Source organism: Somniosus microcephalus, unplaced genomic scaffold (genome assembly GCF_052327205.1).
Source record: "Somniosus microcephalus isolate GS21.2 unplaced genomic scaffold, FLI_Smic_1.0 unresolved_chr8, whole genome shotgun sequence".
In the NCBI taxonomy this organism is placed as follows: Eukaryota; Metazoa; Chordata; class Chondrichthyes; order Squaliformes; family Somniosidae; genus Somniosus; species Somniosus microcephalus.
Window position 1 is genome coordinate 23,747,484 of NW_028225186.1, and position 18,630 is coordinate 23,766,113.

The 18,630-nt window shown below is 43.0% G+C and overlaps 1 pseudogene; it reads left to right on the forward strand.

Moving 5' to 3' along the window:
- Positions 1-1,118: 1,118 nt before the first annotated feature.
- Positions 1,119-18,630, forward strand: part of LOC147085685 (Fc receptor-like protein 5) — a 45,385-nt pseudogene continuing 27,873 nt past the window's right edge.

The window sequence follows — 18,630 nt, forward strand, 5'->3', positions numbered from 1 at the left end:
TGATGTAGCCGCAAGTGGAGATCTGTAAAGATGCTCAGTATTTACACCCACACTCCATGGAGCTGCATTCATTTGTCTTTCAGTGACGTTTTCTTTCAGCCATGAAATGGATCTGCTAACTTTTCACGCTGTTTTCTGTCATTAGGCCCAAGGGCACATTTTGTTAATTACCGTGGATTATTGTAATGATATGCAAATGAACATCTCAGTAGAATTTATTCAGTTATATTGAGTGAATCCATATCAAGGGGTCAGGATATTAAAACTGGTGCCAGATAATTTGGAGTGAAACCTGGAAGTACTTTCTCACTCAAAGTGTAGTGTACATCTGGAAATCTCTGTATTTAGTGTCTGCCTACATTATGATGTCATGTTCAGGAGTGGGAGTTGAACTAAATGGAACCAGAATGTCACCAATTCAGTCACACTGAGAAATGTACATCAAACAATGCACGGCAGTCAGTCTGTATATTCATCCTCTAAAGGTGTTGATGTTCCAATAACTGATACTTATTTTCTCTTTTTAGTGGTTTTTGGGGCTCGGGGATTCGTTTCTCAAGGTTAGTGCCGATGCTTTTCGCTAAAATAATGACATCCAGCAACTAACATTCAAACTGCCAAACAAATGAATGATTTATTATGTAATTGAAATTCATTGCTGTAATACATTGTGTTGTGACGTTGATAGCAATAATGCATGACTGCATCTCAGTAGCTTTCATTCCATGGTACTATGAGAAATGTCTAATGATTTGGCTAATGGTGACCGCCGGTGATCTGTACTGGGACCTAAGATTTTCAATATAATTATAACTGACTTGGTTGAAGGAATAGAGAGGTGTTTATCTAAGTTTCCTGAAGAAAATAATTTAGGAGGCGTAGTAAATACTGCACACGTGAGCAGAAAGTTGTAAAGGGACATTTATAGATTGGATGAAGGAAGACTGTAGCAGGTGGAATTTAGAGAGAGAAATTGTGAATTCTTCCACTTTGGACAGAATTTTCTATTTGCTAAAAAGCTCGGGAACGTGGAGGAATGGAATGATTTAAGGGTTAAAGTAGAGGAATAACTAAAATCTTGTGGACAGGCACAGATAATTAAAAAGGTTAAAGGAATGATGGCCTTTATCTCAAGAGAGCTGGAATACAAAGCGGTGGAAGTTAAGTTGCAGCTGTACAGGGCTCTGGTTAGACCCCATCTGGAGTTGCATTCAGCTCTGGGCACCGGACCTCAGGAAGTATACGTTGGCCCACAAATTGCGGACTGTCGCGTAGCTACAGACCAGGGTGCTACAAAGACCGGAGACTTACTCATCGGTGCTGCAGGGTTGTGCGCAGTGTATGACATCACTAAGGCCAGCAGAGCAACGCACAGCCTATGCTTAAGGTCAGACATGCGCAAAAAATCTGGCAAAACTAAACCACGCCCAGATAACCCTCTTTCAGTCTCCTCCATTGAAATTATATTTCAAAAACTATTCAAAACTTCTAAAAACTTTTAATTAATCTGGTGCTTTGTCTTTGTCATAGTCATTGATGGCCCATCGGCCCATCGCGTCCGTGCTGTCCATCAAGCCCTGTCTAATCTAATCCCATTTTCCAGCATTTAGTCCGTAGCCTTGTATGCTATGGCATTTCAAGTGCTCATCCAAATGCTTCTTGAATGTTGTTAGGGTTCCTGCCTCTACCATCACTTCAGGCAGTGAGTCCCAGATTCCAACCCCCCTCTGGGAGAAAAATTTCTTCCTCAAATCCCCTCTAAACCTCCTGCCCCTTACCATTAATCTATGCACCCTTGTTATTGACCCCTTTACTAAGGGAAAAAGTTCCTTTCTATCTTCCCTATCTATGCCCCTTATAATTTTGTACATCTCAATCAGGTCCTCCCTCAGCCTTCTCTGCTCCAAGGAAAACAACCCCAGCCTGTCCAGTCGTTCTTCATAGCTGAAGCGCTCCAGCCCAGGTAACATCCTGGTGAATATCCTATGCACCATCTCCAAAGCAATCACATCCTTCCTATAGTGTGGCGACCAGAACTGCACACAGTATTCCAGCTGTGGCCTAACCAGCGTTTTGTACAGCTCCATCATAACCTCTTGCTCTTATATTCTATGCCTCGTCTAATGAAGGCAAGTATCACATATGCCTTTTTAAACACCTTATCCACCTGTTCTGCTGCCTTCAGGGATCTATGTACATGCACACCAAGTTCCCTCTGATCCTTTGTCTTTCCGAGGGTCTTACCATTCATTGTGTATTCCCTTGCCTTTTTAGTCCCTCCAAAATGCATCACCTCACACTTTTCAGGGTTAAATTCCATTTGCCACTGCTCTGCCCATCTGACCAACCCATCTATATCGTCCTGCAGACTGAGTCTACCCTCCTCGTATTTACCACCCCACCAATTTTCGTGTCGTCTGCGAACTTACTGATCATACCTTTATCATTCACATCCAAATCATTAATGTAGACCACAAACAGCAAAGGACCCAGCACCGATCCCTGAGGTACCCCATTGGACACAGGCTTCCAGTCACAAAAACAACCTATGACTTATTTCATATATCAACCGTTTGTTTTAATTTTTCTTCCAAACCCACAATCTATTAGACCCTATGGACACAACTTCCTTTTTTCAAATTCAGTAAGTGTCTAAGATTATCTGTTATCGCCTATAGATAATGTTGACCTTCAGAAAGAGATTCCCAACCATATATTCAATTTCATTTTCAAGGTTAAAATATGTTATTCACACCACATTTCGACTGGTAATAGACAAACCAATTCTCCATGTTATAGAGGCATTATTTTGTTTGTTATCTTGTTCATTTTGATTTGAAATGATTTTTTTCACGGAAATCTGATAGTAGTTAATTTTATTTAACTTTCTTTTTCAACTTCCAAAATAACTGAAATGAAACTAAAACAACAAAAATGTCTCCTCCACCAACACGCCCACAATATACACACACAGAGCTTTTTTTAAGATGTGACACAGGCTCCTGCGCCTGCTTTAATTAACAATAAATATTTCGGAAGTATTTGCTGGGCACTTGCTAATTAGCCCAAACGTGTGGCAGGAATTAGTACTTCCCCGTCATTCTGGATCATCCGTCAAGGCAAACTTGGACAGATCACTAGTTCAGGAATTAGCGCATGGGCAAGCACATGTATAAATAGCGAAATTGTGGTAAATTTCAAAGGCAGTGTGACGGAGTGCTCTCAACGTATGCCGTCATACCCACTGCATAATCTGCCCCATTGGCTTTGGAGGGTTGGCAGCGCAGATTGACCAGAATCATATTGGGTCAATAAGGGTTAATTATGGGGACAGGTTCCATATTCTAGGCTTGTATTCACTCGAGTACAGAAGGTTAAGGGGTGATCTTATTCAGCTGTTTAAGGTCATTAAAGGATTTGATCCAGTAGAAAGAGAGAAACTACTTCCTCTGGTGGGAGAGTACAGAATAAGGGTGCATAACCTTAAAGTTAGAGCTAGGCCATTCAAGGGTGATATCAGGAATCACTTCTATACACAACGTGTACAGAAAACTTTGAACTCTCACCCAAAATTCGGTTGGGACTAGATCAATTGAAAATTTCAAAACTGAGATTGATAGGTTTTTATTTAGCAAGTGTAATAAGTGTTAAAAACCAAGCCAGGTGATTGGAGTTAGGATACAGATGAGGGACGATCCAATTGATTGGTGAAACTGGTTCGAGGGGCTCAATAACATAATTCTGTCCATATGCTGCTCCTATATCCTTAATCTGGTGTGGGTTTAACAAGTGCACTCAGCATTCCAAGTGGAATGTATATCTTGCTTAGGTCTAAAGTGGGTTTCCTCACACTCCTACCACGCTGAGCTGAATCAACCTGAGCTTTGCCCACTCACTTAATCTAGCAATGTCCCCTTGCAACATTCTGCTGCTATCTCCAGAATTTACAGTGCCAGCTAACTTAGTGTCGTCATTAACTTGGATATATGGAACTTTATTAATTCCAGTAACTGATAGATCAATGCAGTGAAAACGTGAGGCAATATTACAGAATCCTGGTGCCACCACTTGCCACATCCTGCCAATTACATTAAATACCTGTTATCCCTGCTCTCTGTCTCCTAACTTCTAATCAATTTGCTACCAACGTCAATAGGTTGCCTTCAGTTCCATGGGATTTACCAGAAAACTGTTCTAATTAATTTCACAATTACTGATTTTGATCACACACGTGTACCATTTTGTTAGCTAACATTTGGCTTGAGCCAGAAATGAGCTGCAAGAGTTCAAGGGTCAATGCTTCACCAGTCCCATTACCCTTCACTAATTCTCTCATTTCTGTATTTTTCTCTTCTGTCCTTATTGAACCACCAATATCCCAACACTTCACGACTCCACTAGATTTTCAATCCCCTACATTTCTAGAATTGAATTATTCGTGAACAATTCCTCAGTAATCATCTGTGCCTCTCCTGACATACTCTGCAAGGCCAATCGAGAGGTCTGTCAATCGTTTCACGCGATGAGCAAAACTAACTTCCTCTCCTTCTCAGTTGCTGATCCTCAAACACATCGCCTTTACTGAGGCCTAATCTCACAAACTACTTATCCGTCCCAGTCAAGTAATCTTCCACTATCCCCTTGGACTCTTCAATGGATCACCCAGCGCCCCTATCAGTTTACATCCAGAATGATGGTTCACTGTTATATATGTATTTATATAATGTCGGATGTGGAGGTATATAAGTGGACTAACCTATATACGTGTAAAACGGATGGCATTTACTCCTTGGAAATTAAGTACCTAAATGGTGTAGAGATGAACAGGAAACTGGGGGTACAGGCACAAAAATGACTTATAGTTGAGACGCAGCTTAATAAGGCCATAACTAAGCTGCGTATGCTCGGGATGTTTACTTTGGAACAGAGGAGGCTGAGTGGAGACTTGATTAAGGTGTATAAGATGTTGAGGGGCCCAGATTCTGTGGACAGGAAGCAACTAAATCGCCTAGCATAGAGGTCAATGAACAGGAGGCATAGATTTAAACTAATTTGTAAAAGAATTAGATGGGAGTTGAGGAGAACTTTTTTCCCCCAGAGGTTAGTGTGGGATTGGAACCCACTGCCTGAAAGGGTGCTGGAGCTAGAATCCCTCATCACATTTAAATCATACTTGGATATTCACTTAAAGTTCCATAACCTACAAGGCTACGGACCAAGAGCTGGAAATTGGGATGAAACTAGATGGCTCTTTATCGGTAGACACAGAGCAGATGGGTCGAATGGACTCCCTTGGTGTTGTAAATTTCTGTGATGCTATGATTCTAGGAAAGCAATGAATACCCTGGCATTCATTTCTAGAGGCCGAGAATTGGAAAGCAGAGAAGACAGATTGGGGAGCTTCATTAAAAGGCCTGACGGTGGACAGGCAAAGGCTAACATTTAAGGAACGAATGCATGAATTGCAACAGCTATACATTCCTTTCGGGCACAAATACACAAAAGGAAAAGCGGCCCAACCATTGCTAACAAAATAAATTAAGGACAGCATAAGGTCCAAAGAGGAGTCATATAAAGTTGCCAGAAAAAGTCACAAGCCAGAGGATTAGGAGCAGTTGAGAATTCAGCAAAAAAGTACCAAGGGACTGATTAATAGAGGAAAAATAACGTATGAGAGTAAACGTGCAATAACATAAAAGCAGATTGTAAAAGCTTCAAAAAGCATGTAAAAAGAAAAATGATTAGCGAAGACGAATGTAGGTCACTTACAGTCAGAAACGGGAGAAATTATAATGGGGAACAAGGAAATGGCTGAACAATTAAACAAATAATTTGGTTCTGTCTTCACGGAAGAGGTCGCAAATAAATTCCCAGAAATGCAAGGGAACCAAAGGTCTAGTGAGAAGGGGGAATTAAATCAAATTACGATTAGTAAAAAAATAGGGCTGGAGTAATTAATGTGACTGAAAGTTGAAAAATCCCCATGGCATAATTTGCATCCCAGAGTACTAAAACAGGTAACCATGGAAATAATGGATGCATTGCTTGTCATCATCCAAAATTCAATAGATTATGGAACAGTTATGCCGAATAGAGGGTAGCAAATGTAACACAACTATTTAAAAAAGTGGGGAGAGTGTCAACAGGGAATTAAATATCTTTCAGCCTAACATCAGTAGTAGGGAAAATGCTGGAGTGTATTATAAAGAATGTGATAACAGGACACTAATAAAATATCAATGGGATTAGACAAATTCAAAAAAAGAATATATAAGGGAGAACCAGTCAATGTGTTGTATTTGGATTTTCAGAAGGCCTTTGTTTAAGTCCCACATAAGAGGTTAGTGTGCAAAATTAAAGCACAAGAGATTGGGGGAAATATGCTGGCATGAATTGAAAATTGGTTAACAAACAGGAAACAGAGAGTAGGAATAAATGGGTCTTTTTCGGGGAGGCAGGCGTTGAGTAGTGGGGTACTGCAGGGATCAGTGCTTGGGCCCCATATATTCACAATATATATAATGATTTTGATGAGGGAACCAAATGTAATATGTCCAAGTTTGCTGACGACACAAAACTAGGTGGGATTGTGAGTTGTGTGGCTGATGCAAAGAGGCTTCAAGGCGATTTAGCCAAGTTGATTGAGTGGGCGAATACATGGTAGATGCAGTATAACGTGGATAAATGTGAAATAATCCACTTCGGTAGGAAAAACAGAAAGGCAGAGTACTACTTAAATGTTAATGAATTGGGAAATGCTGATGTACAAAGGGATATGGGTGTCCTTGTACACCAGTCACTGAAAGAAAAATGCAGGTGCATCAAGCAGTTAGGAAGGCAAATGTTGTGTTGGTCTTAATTGCAAAAGGATTTGAATAAAGGCATAAGGATGTACTTACAACAGTTCTACAGGGCCTTGGTGAGACCACACCTCTAGTACTGTGTGCAGTTCTGGTCTCCTTACATAAGGTATGATGTACTTGATACAGAGGGAGTGCAGCGAAGGTTTACCAGATAGATTCCTCGGATGGCAGGACTGTCGTATGAGGAGAGATTTGCTCGATTAGGCATGTATTCACTAGAGTTTCGTAGAATGAGAGGGGACCTCATTGAAATATATAACTTTCTGATAGGGCTCGTCAGGCTGGATGCAGGGAGGATGATTTCCCTGGCTTGGGTGTATACAATGAGGGGTCACAGTCTCAGGGTTTGCGATAAGACATTTACGACTGAGATGAGGAAACATTTCTTCATTCAGATGGTGGTGAACCTGTGGAATTCTCTACCAGAGAAGGCTATAGAGGCCAAGTCACTGAATGTAATTAAGAAGGAGATAGATAGATTTCCAGACACAAAAGGCATCAAGCGGTATAGGAAGAGAGCGGGAATATGTTATTGAGGTAGAGGATCAGCCATGATCATATTGAATGGTGGAGCAGACTCGAAGGGCCGAATGGCCTAATCCTTCTCCTGTTTTTCAATTTTCTATGTTTCTAAGTTAACCTTGTATAGACCAGTGTTTTACTAGTCTTTGAGCATTGTGCAGAGTCCTGGTATCCACTTTATAAAATGGATATCGAAGCCCTGGAGAAGGTGCAATGTATATTGTCATGGAGAATATCAAAACTGAAAGGTTATAACTTTCTGGAAAGATTGAACAGGTTTGTGCATTTTCTCTAGAAAAGAGAGGATTGGAGATGGGGATCTGATGGAGGTCTTTAGGCTTAGACAAGTTTAGACAGGGCAGACGTAGCAAAGATGTTTCCTCTTGCAGGGGAGACCACAAATAAGTTCAATAAATGTAAGACCGTCACTAATGAAGTTAATAAGGAATCCAGGAGAAATTCTTTACCCAGAATCACTAAATCTCACTGTTGACTCTACTCTTGCTCCTCTGTTACCTTCTCTTCCATTCACTTCCTGACCATCATCTACTCTTCTGGCCTCTCCAGAAGTCATAGTTGTGTACCGAACCCCAGTCATATCCGGATATCTTACCCCAATCACTTTTCTCCTTTCACAGCACAGCATCTTATTGAGCGACCCTCGCCCACAGTGATTTCAATCTCCATGACAGCTTCACTACCCCAACCGTCGGTGATTGCAGCCCGACTGTATTTCCTAAACTTCTCCCTCCATATAAGACCTTCTCCCCAAATTCACGACCGCTGAGCCCTCCCACCACCCCACCCCCACTCCCCCCAAGATGCTAAGCTTACCTCTATCCCTCCATTCTGCAGCCTCTGCTGTTTGATCTCCCTACCTATAAACTGCTCCCGCTGCTCTTTTCATGAATTGCATATAATATCTCTCATATCTCTCCTTATGCACGCTCTGCACTCGTCTTGTGTGCAAACACCACCTCTTGCACAGTTGTTCAAAGAGAACACTGAGACCACTCTACCGTTCCGATATACCATGTGATATTTCCTTTCATCGGGGAGGGCCGAAAGCACCTCTGTTTAACGTCTCGTCATAGAGTTGGTATCTCCCAGAGAGCAGCACTCCCTCAGTACTGCACTGGGAGTGCCGGTCCAGATTATGAGCTCAAATGTTTGGAATGATGCTCGAATCCATAATTGTCTGTCTCAGAGACGTGAGCGTGATACACACTGAACCAATGCAAACACATCTCTTGTCCTTTAACGAACTGAATTTCGCTGATCACAAAGAGTGAGAATGTGGAGATGTCTCCCCAATCACTATTATCTGTTATCCCGCATTTTGGTTACAAAATTCGATACCAGTAAAAGGAGCATTAGAGCCAGATCCGTGGCATTATGCGTGGCTCAGCTGCACAGTAGGGGAGGAAAATGAGTGGGAGAGCAATGGTGATACGGTATTCAATCTTAAGGGGAACAGATAGGCGTTTCTGTGGCCGCAGACGTGAATCCAGGATGGTATTTTGCCTCCCTTTTGCCAGGGTGAAGGATGTCATTGAGCAGCTGAAGGTCATTCTGAAGGGGGAGGACGAACAGTCAGAGGTCGTGTTTCACATTGGTACCAACGACATGGCTAGAAAGAGGGATGAGGTCCTACAACAACATCTTAGAGAGCTAGGTAGCAGATTAAAAAGCAGGACCTCAAAGGTTGCAATCTCTGGCTTAATCCCAGTGCCACGTGCTAGTGAGTATAGGAATAGGATGATAGAGTAGATGAATGCGTGGCTGAAGAGTTGGTGCAGGAGGGAGGGCTTTCGTTTCCTGGATCACTGGGTCTGCTTCTGGGGAAGGTGGGACCTGTACCAGTCAGACGGGTTGCACCTGAACCAGAACAGGACCAACATTCTTGCGGGGAGGTTTGTTAGAATTGTTGGTTGGGGTGGGGGTGGTTAAACTAACTTGAAAGGGGGATAGGATACGGAGTGGAGCTATAGAAGGTGTTGATGAACAGTCACATATAGAGAAAAAACAAATCATCCTGGAAGACTGAGCATTTATGTAACAGGAAAAGGGCGTATGGCAAGCCTGGATGGAATCTATTTTAATGCAAGGATTCTTGCGAGTAAGGCAGATGATTTGAAGGTGTTGATGAACACATGGGAGTTTGATATTGCTGCTATCACAGAGACATGGTTGAGGGAGGGGTAGGATTGGCTGCTCAATATTCTGGTGTATAGAATCTGCAGGCGGGACAGAGGGGTGTAAAAGAGGAGGGGTTGTCGCAATATTAATCTACGAGTCAATTACTGCTGTAACGATGGAAGACGTCAGCAACTTCCTCTAACGAGGCCGTATGGGTAGAACTTAAAAACAGAAAGGGAGCAATCACTTTGCTGGGAATGTATTATAAGCCGCCAAGCAGTCACGGAGAGATAGAGAAACAGATATTGCGGCAAATCTCAGAGAAGTGTAGAAGTAATAGTGTAATAGTAGTAGGGGATTTGAACTTCCCGAATATTATCTGGGAAAGTCAGAGTGTGAAAGGCTTAGAGGGTGTGGAATTCATAAAGTGCATCCAGGAGAGCTTTTTGAGCCAGCCTGTAGAAAGTAATACAAGAGAGTGGGCGGTACTGGACATAATTCTAGGGAATGTGGCCGGGCAAGTAGTTGAAGTGTCAGTACGAGAGCATTTTGGTGACAGTGACTATACTTCGGTGAGATTTATGGTAGACATGGAAAAGGACAAAGATGGACGGGAAATAAGGTTCCAAATTGGGGGCAAGCCGATTTTAATATGATAAGGCAGGATCTGGCCAAAGTGTATTGGGATTAGCTACTTGTAGGAAAATCCACATGAGAGCAGTGTGAGTCTTTCAGAAAGGAAATAGAGAGTATAACAACAACATGTTCCCGTAAGGGGCAAGGGTGGGACCAAAAAACGCAGGGAACCCTGGTTGTCAAGGGATATCCAAGAATGGATTATGAAAAAAGGGGGGTTTTGGCAGATACAAAGTACTAAAAACAGTTGAAGGCCTGGAGGAGTATAGAAAGTGCAGGGGGTTATTTAAAAATGAAAATAGGAGAGCAAAGCGGGGTCATAAAAATTACTGATGGGCAAAATAAAGGAAAATCTCAAGGTGTTTTATAATTAGTAAAAGGGCAAGAGGATAACCAGGGAAAGAGTAGTGCCGATTAGGGAAGAAATTGGCTATCTGTGTGTAGAGCCGGAAGATGCAGGTGAGGTTTTAAATGAATATATTGCATCTTTGTTCACTATGGGGAGGGAAGATGTAGGCAAATAAATCAGGCAGTGGGATTGTGACATACTTGAACAAATTAATATTGGAAGGAGGTACTAGCTGTTTTATCGGGCTTAAAAGTGGATAGATTACCGGGCCCTGACGAGATGTATCCCAAGCTGCTGTGTGAGGCAAGGGAGGAGATTGCATGGGCTCTGACACACAATTTCAGAAACTCTCTGGCCACAGGGGAGGTGTCAGAGGACTGGAGAACAGCTAACGTTGTACCATTATTCAATAACCGTAGCAGGGATAAACCAGGTAATTACAGGCCAGTGAGCCTAACATCAGTGGAAGGGAACTTATTGGAAACATTTCTGAGGGACAGAATTAATCTCCACTTGGAGAGGCAAGGATAGATCAAGAATAGTCAGCATGGCTTTTTCAGGGGGAGATCATGCCGAACCAAATTGATTGAATTTTTCGAGGGGGTGACTAGGTGTGTGGATGAGAGTAGTACAGTTGATGTAGTTTAGATGGACTTCAGTAAGACTTTTGACAAAGTACCGCATGGGAGACTGGTCAAGAAGGTAAGAGCCCATGGGATCCAGGGCGATTTGTCTCATTGGATCCGAAACTGGCTTATTGGCAGGAGGCAGAGGGTGGCGGTCGAAGGTTGTTTTTGTGACTGGAAGCCTCTGTCCAGTGGTGTACCACAGGGATCGATGCTGGGTCATTTGCTGTTTGTAGTGTACATTAATGAATTAGAAATGAATTTAGGAGGTATGATCAGTAAGTTCACAGATGACACGAAAAATGTTGGAAGATTAAGTAGCGAGGAGTGAAGTCTTAGTCTACAGGACGATATAGGCGGGTTGATTAGATTGGCAGAACAGTGGCATATGGAATTTAACGCTGAAAATTGTGAGGCGATGCATTTTGGGAGGACTAACAAGGCAAGGGAATAAACAATGAATGGTAGGACCATAGGAAGGACAGAGGATCAGAGGGACATTGGTGTGCATGTTCATAGATCCCTGAAGGCAGCTGCACATGTAGATAAGGTAGTTAAAAGGGCATATGTGATATACGCCTTCACTAGCCGAGGCATAGAATATTAGAGCAGGGAGGTTATGATGGAGCTGTACAAAACGCTAGTTAGGCCACAGCTGGAATACTGTGTGCAGTTCTGCTCGCCACACTTTAGGAGGGATGTGATTGCCTTGGAGAGGGTGCAGAGGAGATTCACTAGGACATTACACGGGCTGGAGCGCTTCAGCTGTGAGGAAAGTCTGGACAGGCTGGGGTTGTTTTCCTTAGAGCAGTGAAGGCTGAGTGGGGACTTGATTGAGGTGTACAAAATTATGAGGGCCATAAATAGATTAGATAGAAAGGAACTTTTCCTCTTAGTAGAGGGATCAACAACCAATGGGCATTTGTTCATTGTAAAGGGCAGGAGGATTAGGGCGATTTGATGGGAAGAAAGTCACCCAGAGCTTGTTTGGAATCAGGAAATCACTGCCTGCAATGTTGGTAGAGTCAGGCACCCTCAACGTTCAAGAAGCATTTAGATGAGCACTTGAAACGCCATAGCATACAAGGCTATGGACCAAGTGCTGGAAAATGGGATTAGAATAGACACGGCTTGATGGCCGGCCCGGACACGATGGGCCGAAGGGCCTCTTTCTGTGAAACTGGCTCCATCTGTCGGCTAGCAACGCCAGTGTAAATGCAGATCAATAATTTATATCCCTTTAATATTTCGGTAGATCATACAATCATGGAATCTTGAAGATTTCCAGTACAGAAGGAGGCAATTTGGCCCGACGTGCATGTGTCGGCTTTTTGAAAGACCTGTCAAAATTAGTCCCACTCTCAGCTTTTCCCTTATTCCTGACAGTTAGTCATCTTCAAGTACATGCGCAATTGCCTTTCGAGATTTCCTATCGAATCTGCTTCCTTGACAATTTCAGAGACTACGCTCCAGATCTTAGACTTATCCTTCCTTCTGGCTTTGCTCTCCTCTTGCCTCCCTTCTCCAGTCTCACTGATACCCCCTTGTTCCATTGCTGAATGATTCTCGCAGTCCTTCTCTTTCTTTTTCTCTCCCGGATGTTATTCATCTTTCTGTTGCTTTCTTTTTCTATCGTGCACTCTCTTCGTAGTCTTTTGCGAAACCCTTTAATGCGTTCATTTTTCCTTCCTCTATCTGGATGCTATTTCTCGCTTTGTCGCTCGCTCTATCTCCGTCTCTCACTCTGTGCCTGTCTGTTTCTGCCTCTATCTCTCTCCCTCTCTGCCTCTTTTCTCTCTTCTAGCCATCACGTAGCTCTGTGCCTTATAACCCCGGGTAGTTTGATGTGGAGAGACTAGATAAGGTGGGGTTATACACTTAGAGCAGAAAATGGTAAGTGGAGAATCAATAGAGTTTTTCAAAGTTATGGCACGTATCGATAGAGTGAATAAATAGAAACTGCAACAAAAGGACAATGATTTTGCAACGGAACCAGGTGGGATATAAAGAGAATTGCTTTACACAGCGAGTTGTTATGATCTGGAATGCATTGTCTGATGGAAACAGATTGAATATTAAACTCCAAATGGAATCGAATGAATACTTGAAAAGGTAATAACTGCATGGCTCTGGGAAAAGGGCAGCAGGTTAGACTAATTGAAAATCTCTTTCAAAGAGCTTTTTGCGGGACCACAGCATCAAATACGAATCCACAGTGTTTAACGTAGATGTTTAATCCTTTTTATCGAATTAAGGGCAGCAGGCGCATGGGAACACCATCACCTCCAAGTTCCCCTGCACATTACACACCATCCTGAATGGGTTCAATTAGAAGACCACCGACCTTCAGAAGGGCCATGCCAGCGACTATCTCAGCGGTAATGATAACAATAATTGCGGGCCCACCAAAACAAGTCAATTATTTGAAATGTGTGACCGTCACAGCCTCGCTGAGATTGGTTTCTAATGATCTTCCCTTGGCGGAGGTTTCATAGTTGCACTGGCACCAGTCACGGTGTGGGTATAATAGGGATATTCACTCTTTCTGATCACATCTTCACCTGGGCTAAATTAGCACCACTGGGCTTTTCAAAGCAACCTTTTCTTTGTTCCACTCATATCCCAGAGTAAAGTCTCCAGCCTGAAACCGGACTTTGGGCAGCGAACTCGAGCTGATTTAGGTTCTTTGGCACCGCTGTTTGATTTCCTAACTTGCGACTACACTTCAGAAGTAGTAAATTGTCTGTAAAGCACATTGGAACATGAAATGCGCTATAGAAATGCAAGTCTTTATGTGTTTCTTTGTAATCAAATCCCGAAATCCCTTTAGTGGAATCTCTGTATCAGATGTGAAAATGCACTTTAACACAGCAGAATCAACATCGATTTCCGAACCTTGCACTGCACATGAAAATCTGCAGACCCAAGTCTAAAAGCTATTTCTATGTATTTTACCACAGATCCGCTAACGACACCAGTGATATCTCTTGATCAACTGACTGGGCTGTATGTAGTAGGAGAGACGGTCACCATTGCCTGCACTGTGACCGGAGATTATCGCGATAAAACCTTCTACTATAACAAAGATACTCAATGGCTGTACTCCGATCAAATCGTCACAAAGGAAAACATTGGAACATTCCTGGTTACCAGTAAAGACCAAGGAGGGCGGTACCAGTGCCAGTACAGAACCTCCGTCAATGGAAGGTTGTCAGAATCTCATCTCAGCGTGTCTATGACGCTCACTGTAGCAGGTGAGTGACAGGGAACAGAGGTATTTAGTATTATTTTTCATGCTCTTTGTATCTTTATAAAATCATGCTTCAATCATTTGAAAAACGATGGTTTAATATTAGGGGAGAGGAAGATAATCGAATGGGTTTTGATCTCAATGCTTAGCTCATGTAAAACTGGGCCCTGTATTCACCCGCTGTGAATCTATTACCGGCTAAGGGCGCTACTGGAGATAAGGTGGTGAAAATCGTCATGGGCGGTAGCGCAAAACGGGTGATAGGGATTCGTCCGTTTTATGCACCGCCTGATAACGGGTTGTATTTATTTATGTGTGTAAAATCGAATCGTAAGCACTTGTTTCAAGGATCCACCTAAGAAAAAAAATTCCCCTACAGGTTTGAAGTATCAAAGTTTAGTGCCACAATGACAGCACGGCGTCAGGGACTTAACTCCACTGAGTTTAGCATCACCTGAAGAAGCTCTCCAAACTGACTGGCCTTGACACATTACAGGTTTCTCTGTCGGAGAACAGAATCTGAGTGCCGAGACTTGCAAAATCATGCTGTAATGCGTGATATCTTAATGTAATTATATTGTGGAGTTCCATATCTCTCTCTGCATTGCATTTCGGCAGCACATCACAAACACGTGACGTTCTCCACCCAGAAGGACAAGTGTAGCAGGCGCATGGGAACGCCATCAACACCACATTACCACCAAAAACATCAATTGCAAATTTCCCTCCATAGAAACACTGCGTCTGCTAGAGCAGGTCTGAGGTGAGATATTCTGCAGTGAATGACTCACCTCCTGACTCGGCAAAGCCATTCGACCAACTACATGCACAAGTAAGGAATGTGATGTAATACTATCCACTTGCCTGGATGAGTGCAGCTCCAAGTCAGGAACCTTGGCACCAACCAGGACAAAGCAGCCCGCTTGATTGGCACGCCATCCACCACCTTAAACATTCACCCCAACCACCACCAGTGCAACGTGGCTGCAGTGTGTACCATCATCAAGATGCACTGCAGCAACTCCTGAAGACTTCTTGGGCAGCACCTCCCCCACCCGCGGCCTCTCCCACCTAGAATGACAGGGGTAGCAGGCGCACGGGTGCATGAACACCTCCAAATCGCCTCCACGTCACACACCATCCCGCTGTTCCTTCATCATCGCTAGGTTCAAATCTTAGAACTCACCACGTTGTTGTGCACTTTGACCTCATCAGACTCGCTGCTGTTCAATTAGAAGTCCACCCACCACATCCTGAAGGGGAAACTTGTGATGGACAGTAGTTGCCGGATATGTCAGCGGACACTACAAAAGTAATGATAACAATAATATCGGGCCCACCAAAAGAGTTCAGTTATTTAAAATGTGTGATGTTCACAGCCTCGCTGAGATTGGTTTCTAACTGACTTCCCTTGGAGGGGTTTCATACTTGCACTGGTACCGGTCCCGGTGCGGGGTTAAGGAGCCTCTCACTCGTTCAGTTCGCAACTTCACCTGGGCTAAATTAGATGCACTGGGCTTTTAAAAACAATCAATTCCTTGTTCCGCTCGTATCCCAGAGTAAAATCTCCAGCCTAAAACTGGACTTTGGACCGAGAACTCTTGTTGTTTTAGGTTCTTTGGCTCCCCCATATGATTTCACACATTACAAAAGCGACTACAGTTCAAAAGTACTAAATTGGCTGTAAAGCATGTTCGGACGTCCCGAGGTCATGAAAGGAGCTAGAGAAATGCAAGTCGTTCTTTCATTTTAAGTAAATTCCTAACTTCCCTTTTGTGGAATCTCTGTATCCGATGGGAAACTGCACTTCAACACCACACAATCATTATTGAGTTCCCAACCTGACACTGCACAATAAAATCTGCAGATCAATTTCTCATTGTACTTTCTATTTATTTTCCACAGTTCCGCTAACTACACCAGTGATGCCTCTTGATCAACCGACTGGGGTGTATGCAGTCAGAGAGACGGTCACCATTACCTGCAACGTGACCAGATAATATCGTGATAATACCTTCTACTTTTACAAAGATGATCAATATCTGCAATCCGAACAATTTGTCACAAAGAACAACATTGGAACAATCCCGGTTACCAGTAAAGACCAAGGAGGGCGGTACCAATGCCAATATGGGATCTCCGTGTAAAAGAGGTGGTTAGAATCTCATCGCAGCGAGTCTGTGACGGTCACTGTAGCAGGTGAGTGACAGGGAGCAGAGGTTTTTCATACGTTTTTTCATCACTCTTGGTATGTTTACAAAATCATGCTTTAATCACTGTAACAGAATTAATGGTTCAATATTAGGAGAGAGTAATACAACAGAATTGGTTTTGTGAATATAAGAACTTAAGAAATAGGAGTAAGAGTAGGCTATTTGGCCCTTCAAGTCTGCTCCACCATTCAATCAGATCATTGCTAATGTTCTACGTCATCTCTACTTTCCTGCACTATCCCCATATTCCTTTAATATTCAAAAATATGTCTTGAATATACTCAACGACTGAGCCTTCTCAACCCTCTGGCTTTGTGAATTACAAAGATTGCTCCTCATCTCATTCCTAAATGGCCGACCCCTTAATCTGAGACTGTGAACAATGGATCTAGACACACATTTCTCCACATTATATTCCATTTGCCATGTTGTTGCCCACTCACATAGCCTGCCTATATCCCCTTGAAGCCTCCTTGCATCCTGCTCACAACTTATGTATCAACCCAGCTTTGTATCATCAGCAAACTTAGATATAATACATTGGGTCCCCTCATCCAAATCATTGATGTAGATTGTGAATAGCTAAGGCCCAAGCAATGATCCTTGCGGTGTCCCACTAGATACAGCCTGCCAACCCAAAAATGACCCGTTTATTCCTACTCTCTGTTTTCTGTCCGTTAACCGATCTTCAATACATGCTAGAATATTACCCCCAATCACATGAGCCTTAATTTTGTTAAATGTCCTCTTGTGTGGCACCTTATAGAATGCCTTCTGAAATTCCAAATACACCACATCCACTGGTTCCCCCTTATCTATTCTGCTAGTTACAACCTCAAAAACCTTTAACTGATTAGTCAAACACATTTACCGTTTCATAAATCCGTGTTGACTCTGCCCAATCCTATTAATATTTTCGAAGTGCCCTTCTACCACGTCCTTAAATATAGATTCTAGCAGATTCCGTATTACTGATGTCAGGTCAACTGGTCTGTAGTTCACCGTTTGCTCTCTCCCTTCTTTCTTAAATAGTGGGGTTACATTCTCTTCTTATTGCTCAGCCCTTGACAGGATCCCTGTAACACTGACCCTGCATTCAGACGCTGTGAATCTATTAGCGGCAACGTTTGTTTCTGGAGATAAGGGGATGAAAATCATCACGGGCGGAAGCGCAAAACGGGCGAACGCGAATCAGCCTCCCGTTTCACACCCCACCGAAATCAGATTCCACTGTAGGCAATGGGAACAAAAATCCGTTGATGTGAAAAACGTGCTGCCGATGGGCTATCATTTGTTTTAGGCTTCTGTACAGCACTTGCGATTACCCCATTGCGTCAGAATTTTGTTAATTCAACCCCGCCGAAAAAACATGAGAGCGCAGCCCATGGCAAAACTTGGAGGGTAAATGTAACCACATTGTCCAGGAGGGAAAGAGGCGGATAGCTATCGGCCTCCCGTTTTACCCTCCATTGACTTGAATGGAGTGAAGTATCGTGCTGGTTTACAATTACCCCTGTGACTGAGTACTGATGGAATGCTGCGTTATGGAGCTAAGAGACCCTATCATTTGAAATGTGAAGACCAGATCTTCTGACAGGGGGACTGCAAGCTCTCTGTTTTCATCACACAATCTATGTCCCTGATTTACAATTTTACCCCCTAAATGTCTGGGCCTACCACAGCGAAATGTTTAATGCCAAATGGCATCATCCTGACAAAAGTTTATGCCACTGAATGTATGGTCACCTCTCGAGGCACCGCCAGGCAGATTTTCAGTCAGATAACCGAAACTGCAGAACGAGATTTTCAAAATCATCCTGATATGTGAAATATTTTAAATTAAGCATTTTGTAGGATTCCACGTCCCTCAATGGATGCATTTTGACTGCAGTCTGCACACCCGCAAACTCCACCATCAGAAAGAACGATGGCAGCATGTTGCATGGGAAGAGCATCATCTCCCAGTTCCACATTCAAGTCACACACCATCCTGACTGGGAAATATATCTGGCGTTCCTTCAGCGTCACTCAC